This window comes from Salmo trutta, chromosome 15, assembly GCF_901001165.1.
Source record: "Salmo trutta chromosome 15, fSalTru1.1, whole genome shotgun sequence".
Lineage (NCBI taxonomy): Eukaryota > Metazoa > Chordata > Actinopteri > Salmoniformes > Salmonidae > Salmo > Salmo trutta.
Genome location: NC_042971.1, coordinates 56,843,100 through 56,856,381, shown reverse-complemented (window position 1 = coordinate 56,856,381; position 13,282 = coordinate 56,843,100). Strand labels below are relative to the sequence as shown.

At 46.3% G+C, this 13,282-nt stretch overlaps 1 pseudogene; it reads left to right on the top strand.

Annotated features, from left to right (window-relative positions):
* The first annotated feature begins 11,478 nt into the window (after positions 1-11,478).
* Positions 11,479-13,038, top strand: LOC115148347 (basic proline-rich protein-like; annotated as a pseudogene).
* The last annotated feature ends 244 nt before the right edge of the window (positions 13,039-13,282 follow it).

Genomic DNA, 13,282 nt, shown 5'->3' with positions numbered 1-13,282 from the left:
TTTGTGAAGTGCACCAGTCCCTCCTGCAGCAAAGCACCCCCACAACATGATGCTGTCACCCCCGTGCTTCATGGTTGGGATGGTATTCTTCGGCTTGCAAGCCTCCCCCTTTTTCCTCCAAACATAACGATGGTCATTTTGGCCAAAGAGTTCTATTTTTGTTTCATCAGACCAGAGGACATTTCTCCAAAAAGTACGATCTTTGTCCAGATGTGCAGTTGCAAACCGTAGTCTGGCTTTTTTAAGGCGGTTTTGGAGCAGTGGCTTCTTCCTTGCTGAGCGGCCTTTCAGGTTATGTCGATATCGGACTCGTTTTACTTTGGATATAGATACTTTTGTACCTGTTTCCTCCAGCATCTTCACAAGGTCTTTTGCTGTTGTTCTGGGATTGACTTGCACTTTTTGCACCAAAGTACATTCATCTCTAGGCGACAGAATGCGCCTCCTTCCTGAGCGGAGTGACAGCTGCTTGGTCCCATGGTGTTTATACTTGCATACTATTGTTTGTACAGATGAACGTGGTACCTTCAGGTGTTTGGAAATTGCTCCCAAGGATGAACCAGACTTGTGGAGGTCTACAATTTTTTTCTGAGGTCTTGGCTGATTTCTTTTGATTTCCCCATGATGTCAAGCAAAGAGGCACTAAGTTTGAAGGTAAGCCTTGAAATACATCCACAGGTACACCTCCAATTGACTCAAATTATGTCAATTAGCCTATCAGAAGCTTCTAAAGCTATGACATCATTTTATGGAATTTTCCAAGCTGTTTAAAGGCACAGTCAACTTAGTGTATGTAAACTTCTGACCCACTGGAATTGTGATACAGTAAATTGTAAGTTAAATAATCTGTCTGTAAACAATTGTTGGACAAATTACTTGTGTCATGCACAAAGTAGATGTCCTAACAGACTTGCTGAGTGGTTGAAAAACGAGTTTTAATGACTCCAACCTAAGTGTATGTAAACTTCTGACTTCAACTGTAGGCAAGAAAGAGAAAGAGAACAGAAAGAGGCTAATTCGTTAATTTTGTATCCAAATATTTTGTTTAAAGATAAGCATCACATTGTTAGATTACAGGACTAACTCAGGTAGGTCTAAAATCTTCTTCCTCACCTCAAGTTCATATCACAGGCCTGCAGTATAACAGGCTAATAGCCACACCACACCAAAGCTTAACAAAAAACTTCTTCAGGTTAGGCGTCCGGGACAGCTAGCGAGACAACTTCCGGTGAAGCTGGAGGGCGCGCAATTCAAATAAATAATCATAAAAATTATGGATATTAGGAACATTATGGATATTAGGAACATTTAGGTACATACAAGTGTCTTATATTGGTTGAAAGCTTAAATTCTTGTTAATCTAACTACATTATCCGATTTACAGTAAGCTTTACAGTGAAAGCATGCCATGCGATTGTTTGAGGACAGCGCCCCACATCAAAATATTTTTACACCGGCACAGGTTTCCTAAATTCACAAATAGCGATTAAATATTCACTTACTTTTTGAATATCTTCCTCTGATTTGTCATCCAAAGGGTCCCAGCTATAATATTTTGTGTTGTTTTGTTAGATAAAATCCTTCTTTATATCCCAAAAACTCTGTTTAGTTGGCGCCATCGATTTGAGTGATCCGCTCATTCAACGTGCCAAGATAGGAATCCGAAAATCTACCCCTAAACTTTGTTTCAACAAGTCAAAATACATTTATATTTAATCCTCATATACCCTAAAATGTAATCAAACTATAATATTTAATACGGAAAGAAGTATGTTCAATTGGAAAGCGATATTAGCAGGTGCGCGTTGTCTTCATGGCGCGCGCACCTACGAATTTCCAAGACTGTGCCCCTGTAGTAAAACTCATTATTCTTACTCGTTTTGGAAGGAACAAGCCTGCAACCTTGAACATTGAGTGCTGACACCCAGTGGAAGCCATAGAAATTGCATACTGGGAGCTAGATTTAATTATTTCCCTATACTTTCCATTGTAAGAGCATGGGCTCTCAACAAAACAAAACAATTCCGGTTGTTTTTCTTCTTGAGATTTTCTCCTACCATATCTTTTGTGTTATAGTCTCCTACATTATTATCAGGGCCTGAGCAAGAGGCAGTTCACTTTGGGGCAGGTCAGTCAGGCGGAAATTGAGAAAAAAGCCTGAAAAAGTTTTTAATAAAAGTTTCAAAACTTTATTAAGGTAGTATCAAAGGTCAGCCGTTGTTTATAGGGAAAATACCAAAAGGTTATTACACTGACCAAAAATATAATCGCAACATGTAAAGTGTTGGTCCCATGTTTTATGAGCTGAAATAAAAGATGACAGATGTTTTCCATAAGCACAAAAAACTTATTTCTCTCATATTTTGTGCATAAATGTCAAGATAATCCATCTACCTGACAGGTGTGGCATATCAATGAAGCTGATTAAACAGCATGATCATTACACAGGTGCACCTTGTGCTGGGGACAATAAAATGTGCAGTTTTGTCACACAACAGAACGCCACAGATGTCTCAAGTTTTGAGGGAGAGTGCAATTGGCATGTTGACTGCAGGAATGTCCACCAGAGCTGATGCCAGAGAATTGAATGTTAATTTCTCTACCTTAAACTGCCTCCAATGGCATTTTTGAGAATTTGGCAGTACATCCAACCGGCTTCAAAACTGCAGACCATGTGTATGGCATCGTGTGGGCGAGTGGTTTGCTGATGTCAACGTTGTGAACAGAGTGGTGGTAGTGAGGTTATGGTATGGGCAGGCATAAACTATGGACAATAAAAACAATTGCATTTTATCGATGGCAATTTGAATGCACAAAAATACCGTGATGATATCCTGAGGCCCATTGTTTTAAGGTATCTGTGACCAACAGATGTTTATCTGTATTCCCAGTCATGTGAAATCCATTGAATTTATTTCAATTGACTGATTTCCTCATATGAACTGTTTATTTTTTTGTTCAGTATATATTGCGCCAATTAAATTAAGTTTAGAATTGTATGTCGACCTCCTGGGTTTTTCATTTTTATGGTATATTGCAGCGAACACAACATTACAGATGGAAATTAATTTGGCAACAAAAAAAACTGAATGAAACTGGTTTAAACCTTCACAACATTTTTGAACAGGCAATTGCCAAGAAAGGCAAGTGCCTACAGTATCCAACAAATGACAACACTACACTAATGATATGTATTTTACAACAGGCATACCTATTTTAGTCAATGTGATTTTGTTTCACTGAATCTCCGTCTGTATATTTGGTTAATTCTCTGACTGGGCAAATAAGTGGAGGTGGTATAGTTCATCTGTACGTCTGTATGATCTATCACTGATCAGAAACGTTTAGCATGCTGTAATGTAGCCTAAATCAAGTGTTAATCTATCACTGATCAGACACATTTAGCATGCTGTAATGTAGCCTAAATCAAGTGTTAATCTATCACTGATCAGAAACGTTTAGCATGCTGTAATGTAGCCTAAATCAAGTGTAGGCCTATTATTTTGCTCGATGGCGTATAGGCATCTCCAAAAGCCTGCAGAGGTTGTGAAATATGAACATGAGGCTCACATTATTTTCTTTTGATATCTTGATGAATATACTTTCATTGTAAGAACTCTACACCAGTTCCCTAACATAGTGGAGTGAGGGTAGGAAAGAGATTAAACGTGGATCAAAAAAACATGGGCTTGGCTTGAGCTCTGTTTAATGAACAAAATCACTATTGATTTCCTGTGCGTGGCACAGCCATGTAGACTATAGGCTGCACAGACCAGTAACATCATCAACTCAAAATATGCTATTCTATTCTTTTGAAAATACATTTTATTAGTCTCATAATGTTTCTTAGGACCTGCCTAAAATTAGTGAATAGTGGATATATTTTCAATGGATTTATCAAAATGGACATCCACCAACATCTGCACACGTATACAAAAGGCTTATCGTGGCCAGAATATAGTAAAAATAGGACCGTATGAATTGGGTTCTAAAAAACATTGCCTGATTAAAAGTCTAATAGAAAAGGAGAGAGGGAGAAAGAGAGTGGTGTGAAAGAGAGAGGGAGAAAGAGAGCGAGTGTGGTGTGAAAGAGAGAGGGAGAAAGAGAGAGAGAGGTGTGAAAGAGAGAGGGAGAAAGAGAGAGAGAGTGGTGTGAAAGAGAGAGGGAGAAAGAGAGAGAGAGAGGTGTGAAAGAGGGAGAAAGAGAGAGAGTGGTGTGAAAGAGAGAGAGAGTGGTGTGTAAGAGAGAGGGAGAAAGAGAGAGAGTGGTGTGAAAGAGAGAGGGAGAAAGAGAGAGAGAGTGGTGTGAAAGAGAGAGGGAGAAAGAGAGAGAGGTGTGAAAGAGAGAGGGAGAAAGAGAGAGTGGTGTGAAAGAGAGAGAGAGGTGTGAAAGAGAGAGGGAGAGAGAGAGAGTGGTGTGAAAGAGAGAGAGTGGTGTGTAAGAGAGAGGGAGAAAGAGAGAGAGAGAGTGGTGTGAAAGAGAGAGGGAGAAAGAGAGAGAGAGAGGTGTGAAAGAGGGAGAAAGAGAGAGAGTGGTGTGAAAGAGAGAGAGAGTGGTGTGTAAGAGAGAGGGAGAAAGAGAGAGAGTGGTGTGAAAGAGAGAGGGAGAAAGAGAGAGAGAGTGGTGTGAAAGAGAGAGGGAGAAAGAGAGAGAGGTGTGAAAGAGAGAGGGAGAAAGAGAGAGTGGTGTGAAAGAGAGAGAGAGGTGTGAAAGAGAGAGGGAGAGAGAGAGAGAGTGGTGTGAAAGAGAGAGAGTGGTGTGTAAGAGAGAGGGAGAAAGAGAGAGAGAGAGTGGTGTGAAAGAGAGAGGGAGAAAGAGAGAGAGAGAGTGGTGTGAAAGAGAGAGGGAGAAAGAGAGAGAGAGTGGTGTGAAAGAGAGAGGGAGAAAGAGAGAGAGAGTGGTGTGAAAGAGAGAGGGAGAAAGAGAGAGAGTGGTGTGAAAGGCAGAGTGAACCCCAGAGGTAGCAGACAGCCGTGGTGTGGTGTGATTTTAGAACTATGTCCTGTCCTCTAGTGTTGTGATGACCTAGCCTGATGTAACTGTCCCTGTCCCCAAGGCTCGGTCACGCCTTCACCCACTACACTACCTTCCCCCCAATACTCCCTCTCTTCTCTGTGTCACCTTCCCCCCACTGCCCCTCTCTTCTCTGTGTCGCCTTCCCCCAGTACCCCCTCTCTTCTCCTCTCTTTCCTCTCCCCACAAGCTGTGGCTGTGTCTCTCTGTCCCCAAGCCCCCATGGCAGGGCAGCAGTCCTACATCCCTCCACCCCCACTTTCAGTGTCACCTTGGCTCCCCCCAAATCTGCTGACATCTCACTGCTGTCGGCCCTGAGGGCACATTGCCGTGGTAACGACAGGACAGCTAGCTAATGAGGAGGACTACTTTGCGTGCTGCTCATTAATCAGTGGGAAGTGCTTTGTCCATCATGATGTCACTCCCTGGCCACCAGGGTCAATGTATTGTTCCACCTCTGTTCTGTTTAGCCTTGTGAAAACTAGAGTTGATTTAACATGACAACCCAACCAGAGGGAGTGATAGAAGACTTTTCTGTTTTAATAGATGAGACAGATGAGAGTGTGAGTCTATAGTTTGGGTTCCACCTCACCTCTCCTCCTGTCCTCTATCTCCACTGACGTGTAATGACAAGGCGTTGTGACAGGACATTTGGCGTTCCCCTGTCGGCCTGTCTATGTCTATCAGATCACTGCAGAGGAAGGAAAGGAAAGGGAGGGAGATAAAGTTGAGAGTCATTGTAAACGACTGAGCAGTTTTAAAGTCTACTTCATCTCATACTGACCCTCTGTCACTCCACAAACACCCATCTGGGGGAAGGTCTTCTAGGTGAGAGTTTGCCTTCAAGGGGTGTCTCGGAATCTCTTTCAGATTGCTTTGTCTGTCTTTGAGTGTATGACTTTATATAACGCCTTGTGTTGGTGGGTGTTTGTGGGTGGGTGTTTTTTTTGTGTGTGTGTGTGTGTATGCAAGTGTGTATGTGAGACGTGTGTGTGTTGTGTTGGTGTTTGACGTATGTGTTACATCGTGTGTGTAGCCTGTTTGTGGGATGGTTTTGAGGAACGCATCAATATGCGGCAGCACGGCCCGTGTCTTCCTTCCCTGCTGGCGCCTCCTCTCCTCTCATCTCTCATCACTTCACTCGTCTTCCGCTGCTGTCGCTCAGGGCTGGGCCTGCCTGAGTGGGGTGACGGAGGGATGGGGGGGATACAGGGATGGAGAGATGAAGGAGGGATGGAGAGATGGGGAGAGGGCGGAGGGATGGAGGGATGAAGGAGGGGTGGGGAGAGGGTGGCGGGATGGAGAGATGAAGGAGGGATAGAGGGATAGAGAGATGGGGAGAGGGTGGAGGGATAGAGGGATGGAGAGATGAAGGAGTGATAGAGAGATGGGGAGAGGGCGGCAGGATGGAGGGATGAAGGAGGGGTGGGGAGAGGGTGGCGGGATAGAGGGATGGAGAGATGAAGGCGGGGTGGGGAGAGGGTGGAGGGATAGAGGGATGGAGAGATGAAGGAGTGATAGAGAGATGGGGAGAGGGCGGCGGGATGGAGGGATGAAGGAGGGATAGAGGGATGGGTGGAGGGATAGAGGGATGGAGAGATGAGGGATGGGGAGAGGGATAGAGGGATGGAGAGATGAGGGATGGGGAGAGGGTGGGGGGATAGAGAGATGGGGAGAGGGTGGAGGGATAGAGAGATGGGGAGATGAAGGAGGGATAGAGGGATGGAGAGATGAAGGAGGGATAGAGGGATAGAGAGATGGGGAGAGGGTGGGGGGATAGAGAGATGGGGAGAGGGTGGAGGGATAGAGAGATGGGGAGATGAAGGAGGGATAGAGGGATGGAGAGATGGAGGAGTGGATGGAGGGATAGAGAGATGGAGGAGTGGATGGAGGGATAGAGAGATGGAGGAGTGGATGGAGGGATAGAGAGTATAGAGGAGGGATGGAGGGATAGAGAGATGGAGGAGTGGATGGAGGGATAGAGAGATGGAGGAGTGGATGGAGGGATAGAGAGATGGAGGAGTGGATGGAGGGATAGAGAGATGGGGAGATGAAGGAGGGATAGAGGGATGGAGAGATGAAGGAGGGATAGAGGGATAGAGAGATGGGGAGAGGGTGGAGGGATAGAGAGATGGGGAGAGATCTTGATGCTCGACACTGTAGTATTTCAACCAATAGATATGGGAGTTTATCAAAATTGGATTTTTTTCTAATTCTTTGTGTTTCTGTGTAATCTGAGGGAAATATGTGTATCTAATATGGTAATATTTGTCAGGAGGTTAGGAAGTGCAGCTCAGTTTTCACCTCATTTTGTGGGCAGTGTGCGCATAGCCTGTATTCTCTTGAGAGCCAGGTCTGCCTATAACGGCCTCTCTCAATAGTAAGGCTATGCTCACTGAGTCTGTACTTAGTCAAACATTTTCCTTAATTTTGGTTCAGTCACAGTGGTCAGGTATTCTGCCACTGTGTATTCTCTGTTTGGGGCCAAATAGCATTCTAGAGACGATACGTTTTTTTTGTTAATTCTTTCCAATGTGTCAAGTAATTATCTTTTAGTTTTCTCATGATTTGGTTGGGTCTAATTGTGTTGCTGTCCTTGGGCTCTGTGGTGTCTATTTGTGATTGTGAATAGGGCCTCAGGACCAGCTTGCTTAGGGGACTCTTCTCCAGGTTCATCTCTCTGTAGGTGATGGCTTTGTTATGGAAGGTTTGGGAATCGCTTTCTTTTAGGTGGTTCTCGAATTTAACGGCTCTTTTTTGGATTTCGATAAATAACGGGTATCGGCCTAATTCTGCTCTGCATGCATTATTTGGTGTTTTACTTTGTACAAGGATGATATTTTTTTGCTGAATTCTGCATGCGGAGTCTCAATTTGGTGTTTGTCCCATTTTGTGAGTTCTTGGTTGATGAGTGGACCCCAGACCTCACAACCATATAGTGCAATGGGTTCTATAGCTGATTCAAGTATTTTTTTTGCCAGATCCTAATTGGTATGTCAAATTTTATGTTCCTTTTTATGGCATAGAAGGCCCTTCTTGCCTTGTCTCTCAGATTGTTCAAAGCTTTGTGGAAGTTACCTGTGGCGCTGATGTTTAGGCAGATGTACGTTTCGTTTTTTGTGTGCTCTAGGGCAATGGTGTCTAGACGGAATTTGTATTTGTGGTCCTGGCAATTGGACCTTTTTTGGAACACCATTATTTTTGTTTTACTGAGATTTACTGTCAGGGCCCAGGTCTGACAGAATCTGTGCAGAAGATCTAGGTGCTGCTGTATTCTCTCCTTGGTTGGGGACAAAAGAACCAGATCATCAGCAAACAGTAGACATTTGACTTCAGATTCTAGTAGGGTGAGGCCGGGACTTTTCTAGTGCCCTCGCCAATTCGTTGATATATATATGTTGAAGAGGGTGGGGCTTAAGCTGCATCCCTGTCTCACCCCACAGCCCTGTGGAAAGAAATGTGTGTCAACAAAGCATGAGAAGACTTTGCCTTTGTTTTGGTTTGCTGGTTTGTCAGTTAGGGTGTGCAGGGTGAACAAGTGCTCTGTCATACAGTAATTTGGTAAAAAGCCAATTTGACATTTGTTCAGTACATTGTTTTCACTGAGGAAATGTACAAGTCTGCTGTTAATGATAATGCAGAGGATTTTCCTAAGGTTGCTGTTGACGCATATCCCACGGTAGTTATTGGGGTCAAATTTGTCTCCACTTTTGTGGATTGGGGTGACCAGGTTCCAAATATGCCAGAGCTGGGAATATGCCAGAGCTGAGGATGATGTTAAAGAGTTTAAGTATAGCCAATTGGAATTTGGGGTCTGTATATTTGATCATTTCATTGAAGATACCATCAACACCACAGGCCTTTTTGGGTTGGAGGGTTTGTATTTACATTGAAGATACCATCAACACCACAGGCCTTTTTGGGTTGGAGGGTTTGTATTTACATTGAAGATACCATCAACACCACAGGCCTTTTTGGGTTGGAGGGTTTGTATTTACATTGAAGATACCATCAACACCACAGGCCTTTTTGGGTTGGAGGGTTTTCTATTTACATTGTTGTTCATTCAATGTAATTGGAGAATCCAGTGGGTTCTGCTGGTCTTTAATAGCTGATTCTAAGATTTCTAATTGATCACATATGTTTTTTGCTGTTTGTTCTTTGTTATAGAACCAAAAAGATTGGAGAAGTGGTTTACCCATACATCTATATTTGGATAGATAATTCTTCGTGTTGTTGTTGTTTTAGTGTTTTCCAATTTTCCCAGAAGTGGTTATATGCTATGGATTCTTCCATTACATTGAGCTGATTTCTGACATGCTGTTCCTTCTTTTTCCGTAGTGTATTTCTGTCTTGTTTTAGTGATTCACCATAGTGAAGGCGTTAGGCTCAGGTTTTCTGGGTCTCTATGTTTTTGGGTGGACAGGTTTCTCAATTTCTTTCTTAGGTTTTTGCGTTCTTCATCAAACCATTTGTCATTGTTGTTCATTTTCTTAGGTTGTCTGCTTGAAATGATTAGATTTGATAGGGAAGCTGCAAGGTCAAATATACTGTGTAGGCTTTCTACTTCAAAGTTTACACCTTCACTATTACAGTGAAATGTTTTGTCCAGGAAGTTGTCTAAAAGGGATTGAATTTGTTGTTGCCTAATTGTTTTTTGGTAGGTTTCCACACTACTTTCCTTCCATCTATACATTTCCTAATATTACTCAGTTCTAAACTAATATTACTCAGTTCTAAACTAATATTACTCAGTTCTAAACTAATATTACTCAGTTCTAAACTAATATTACTCAGTTCTAAACTAATATTACTCAGTTCTAAACTAATATTACTCAGTTCTAAACTAATATTACTCAGTTCCTTTGGCTTTGATGCCTCATGATTGAGTATTGCTCTGTTCAAGGAGACTGTGATTTTGCTGTGATCTGACAGTGGTGTCGGTGGGCTGACTGTGAACGCTCTGAGAAACTCTAGGTTGAGGTCAGTGATAAAGTAATCCACAGTACTACTGCCAAGAGATGAGCTGTAGGTGTACCTACCATAGGAGTCTCATCGAAGTCTACCATTGACTATGTACAGACCCAGCGTGTGACAGAGCTGCAGGAGCTGTGAACCATTTTTGTTGGTTTTGCCATAGTTGTGTCTAGGGGGGGATTTTGGGAAGGAATGCTGTCACCATCAGGTTGGTGTTTGTCCCCCTGTGTGCTGAGAGTGTCAGGTTCTTGTCCAGTTTTGGCATTTAAGTAGGTCGCCATAGACTAGTACATGTCCCTCTGCCTGGAAATGGTTGATCTCCCCCTCTAGGATGGAGAAGCTGTTAAAGTATGGGGATTCTATTGGGGGGGATATAGGTAGCACACATGAGGAAATTCTTCTCTCTCGAGATAATTTCCTTACTCATTTCTAGCCAGATGTAAAATGTTCCTGTTTTGTCTAATTTAATAGAGTGGGTTTGGTCTGCTCTTTACCAAATTAGCATACCTCCTGAGTCTCTTCCCTGTTTCACACCTGGTAGTTTGGTGGATGGGACTCTCTCTTTCTCTTCTCTCTGTGTACTCTCTCACCCCCCCATCTCTCTCCCTCCCTCCCTCCCCCTCCCCCTCTCCCTCTCCCTCTCCCTCTCCCTCTCCCTCCCCTCATCTCCTCTGACATTTACAGAAATACTGCCAGTGATTCAGGCGAACAGAGAACAGCCTCCCTCCCACCCACCCACCCAACCATGCTCCCTTTCTAAGCACTAACCTGCCCAGATACTGTTACTTTGCTGTGCCATAGGTCTGGAATGTCCAGACACAAACGAGAGACCTTTCCAGTATCCTCCACCACCAACCCCTCTCTCCTCAGGCCCGGTTTGGATCTGGATGATGGTGGGACACCCTTGTAGTTAATTAGCAACGCTGTGTTGCTGGGCCCATTTTAATGAGTGTCCCTCTGAGTGTCTGTCTGTCTTATCTGTCTGCTAATGAGCAAAATGTCCTTTAGAGACACCGCTAGCCAGGCCAGCCAGCTAGACCGCTGTGCTGCACATACAAACACACACACACACAATCTCTCTCTCATCACTCGCTCTCTCTCTCTTCTCACTCTTTCTCTCTCTCCCTCTTTTTTTCTCGCTCTGTCTGTCTCTCTCTCTTTCTCTCTCACTCTTTCTCTCTCTCTCTCTCTCTCTCTCTCTTTCTCTCACTCTTTCTCACTCTCTCTTTGTATCTCTCTCTTTCTCTCTCTCTCTTTCTCTCTCTTTCTTGCTTTGTCTCTCTTTCTCTCTCTTTCTTGCTTTGTCTCTCTTTCTCTCTCTTTCTTGCTTTGTCTCTCTCTCTCTCTCTTTGTCAGTCTTTCTCTCTGCCACGTTTCCCCTTTTTCTAAACTACTCTACTTTATTCTTTCTTTTCCTCTTCCTCCTCCCCCATCCCCCTCCCACTCCTCCCCCCCATCCCCTCCCACTCCTCCTCCCCCATCCCCCTCCCACTCCTCCTCCCCATCCCCCTCCCACTCCTCCTCCTCAACCTCCTCCCCATCCCCCTCCCACTCCTCCTCCCCCATCCCCCTCCCACTCCTCCTCCTCAACCTCCTCCCATCCCCCTCCCACTCCTCCTCCCCCATCCCCCTCCCACTCCTCCTCCCCCATCCCCCTCCCACTCCTCCTCCTCAACCTCCTCCCCATCCCCCTCCCACTCCTCCTCCCCCATCCCCTCCCACTCCTCCTCCCCCATCCCCCTCCCACTCCTCCTCCTCAACCTCCTCCCCATCCCCCTCCCACTCCTCCTCCTCAACCTCCTCCCCCTCCCCCTCCCACTCCTCCTCCTCAACCTCCTCCCCCTCCCCCTCCCACTCCTCCTCCTCAACCTCCTCCCCCTCCCCCTCCCACTCCTCCTCCTCAACCTCCTCCCCATCCCCCTCCCACTCCTCCTCCTCAACCTCCTCCCCATCCCTCTCCCACTCCTCCTCCTCAACCTCCTCCCCCTCCCCCTCCCACTCCTCCTCCTCAACCTCCTCCCCATCCCCCTCCCACTCCTCCTCCTCAACCTCCTCCCCCTCCCCCTCCCACTCCTCCTCCTCAATCTCCTCCCCATCCCCCTCCCACTCCTCCTCCTCAATCTCCTCCCCATCCCCCTCCCACTCCTCCTCCTCAATCTCCTCCCCATCCCCCTCCCACTCCTCCTCCTCAATCTCCTCCCCATCCCCCTCCCACTCCTCCTCCTCAATCTCCTCCCCATCCCCCTCCCACTCCTCCTCCTCAATCTCCTCCCCATCCCCCTCCCACTCCTCCTCCTCAATCTCCTCCCCATCCCCCTCCCACTCCTCCTCCTCAATCTCCTCCCCATCCCCCTCCCACTCCTCCTCCTCAACCTCCTCCCCCTCCTTTTCCTCCTCCCCCTCCTACTCTTCCTCCTCAATCTCCTCCCCATCCCCCTCCCACTCCTCCTCCTCAATCTCCTCCCCATCCCCCTCCCACTCCTCCTCCTCAATCTCCTCCCCATCCCCCTCCCACTCCTCCTCCTCAACCTCCTCCCCCTCCTTTTCCTCCTCCCCCTCCTACTCTTCCTCCTCAATCTCCTCCCCATCCCACTCCCACTCCTCCTCCTCAATCTCCTCCCCATCCCCCTCCCACTCCTCCTCCTCAATCTCCTCCCCATCCCCCTCCCACTCCTCCTCCTCAACCTCCTCCCCCTCCTTTTCCTCCTCCCCCTCCTACTCTTCCTCCTCAATCTCCTCCCCATCCCCCTCCCACTCCTCCTCCTCAACCTCCTCCCCCTCCCCCTCCCACTCCTCCTCCTCAACCTCCTCCCCCTCCTTTTCCTCCTCCCCCTCCTACTCTTCCTCCTCAATCTCCTCCTCAACCTCCTCCCCATCCCCCTCCCACTCCTCCTCCTCAACCTCCTCCCCATCCCCCTCCCACTCCTCCTCCTCAACCTCCTCCCCCTCTTCCTCCCCCTCCTCTTCCTCATCTTCCTCCTCCCCCTCCTGCTTCTTCCCCTATTCTAATCTCCTGTCCTCCCCTGTCATCTTGCATTGTGATGTAAAATTGCTATGATGTACGTGATGTGACATCATTGAGAGATGTCCTGTACGTTACATTAGTGACAGACAGAGGGCCTCCCCTCCCCTCAGAGCCGTGTGTGTGTGTGTGTGTGTGTGTGTGTGTGTGTGTGTGTGTGTGTTATGATGCTGAGAGGAGGCTGTGGCAGGGAGCTGGCCCCTGGATCATCCACGGCCATCCTGAAAAGGACATGTACGGCCACGACATCTGGTATGTGTGTACTATAT